At 47.5% G+C, this 1,439-nt stretch overlaps 1 pseudogene; it reads left to right on the forward strand.

Annotated features, from left to right (window-relative positions):
* LOC149833102 (uncharacterized) lies at nucleotides 1-472 on the forward strand (annotated as a pseudogene).
* Nucleotides 473-1,439: the final 967 nt, after the last annotated feature.

Below are 1,439 nucleotides of genomic sequence, written 5' to 3' on the forward strand. Positions count from 1 at the left end.
ATGGCAAGACTTCTCATGGAACCAACGTTCGCTCCGGCGACGCCTGCTCCCGAGAGCCACACCTCTCCGGAAACCTCCTCCGGTAGGTGGTGGCCGTACTCTGGGTCCAAGGACTTCGACTCCAACCTCGCCTTGATCGTGATGGCACTCGTGTGCGCGGTCGCCTTCGGCCTAGCCATCAACGCGGCCGTCCGCTTCTTCCTCCGGCGGTGGAAGGCCAACGAGGGGCCAGAGCCGGAGCCGAAGCCCGCTGTCGACGCCGCTCCGGAGACACCTCTGCCGACGCTGGTGTACTCGTCGGGGGCGGAGCTGGCCGGGGTGGACGCCGGCTGCGCCGTCTGCCTCTCGGAGTTCGCGGACGGCGAGCCCGTCCGCGTGCTGCCCAAGTGCCGCCACGGCTTCCACGTCAAGTGCATCGATTCCTGGCTCGCTTCCCACGCTTCCTGCCCGACGTGCCGCGCCTCCTCCATGACCGCCTGATTCTCTCCGGACCCGGGTCGTGGATTCCGGATCTCTCGATCCGAAGTTAGGTCATCTAAGCAGAGGGGGTGAGGGTGCTTTTGTCATTTTGTGAAATTCATGTACTCACTGTAGTGATGGGGTGGTATATCTGTCCTTTTTGTTTTTTCTGTTTGAGCTTTTCAGCATCGATGAGATAAGCTCTTCATCATGTTCAGGATAAGTTTTGGGTGCGGATGTGCATCCTCCCGTATCAATTAGTTGAAATGACTTATTGCTCGTATTCTCTTAAGTGAATATAATATTTGATTGATGGGAATCAACTTTTATAAATTCATTTACTTTTTATGATTTAAAAAAAGTACTTTTTTCTCCAGAAAAACATAACATAATTCAGGGTTGATTTGCAGAGTTGGATCGAGTGAAAACAACTTGAACCTGTGACTTTCAACTCATTGATACTGAATGCACATCAGCCCGTCCAAAAGGACTCACCCGGTGGATCACGAGGTCATAATTTGCAGTTTTTTGTTCCAAAACGTAACTGATATTTTAGTGGTTTGTGTGAGGTAACCAACATGGCTTGGATGGTCTGTAGAAAGAAAGAATTAATGAGAGAGCAGCAGCTCAAATAGTACATTTTTGTTTGTACACTTTTGTAGTTTTGTTTCACTCCTGTTTTTAGGACCTTGGTAATTGGTAGTTGGTTCATTTATGTATTATTTATTCACTGTACGTTATATTATTGCATTTATGAAAAACCTAAGTGGGCCAAGGTAGCCGCACACAGAATTGAGTTTCTTCTTCTTCTTTTTTATAATTCTTGTGGCTAGCACCCACTGTCCAGGAAAAGTCAGATAATATTCAGGTAATGGTGCACCCATAGAGCTCCATTATTTTACTGTTGCATGTTTCTTTCTTTGTCTAAAACCCAGGTGAGATCTTGTATTTTTTTTTTGCTACAACTTGGGAAGTTATTT

This window comes from Nuphar pumila, chromosome 7, assembly GCF_984573655.1.
Source record: "Nuphar pumila chromosome 7, dmNupPumi1.hap1.1, whole genome shotgun sequence".
Classification (NCBI taxonomy): Eukaryota; Viridiplantae; Streptophyta; class Magnoliopsida; order Nymphaeales; family Nymphaeaceae; genus Nuphar; species Nuphar pumila.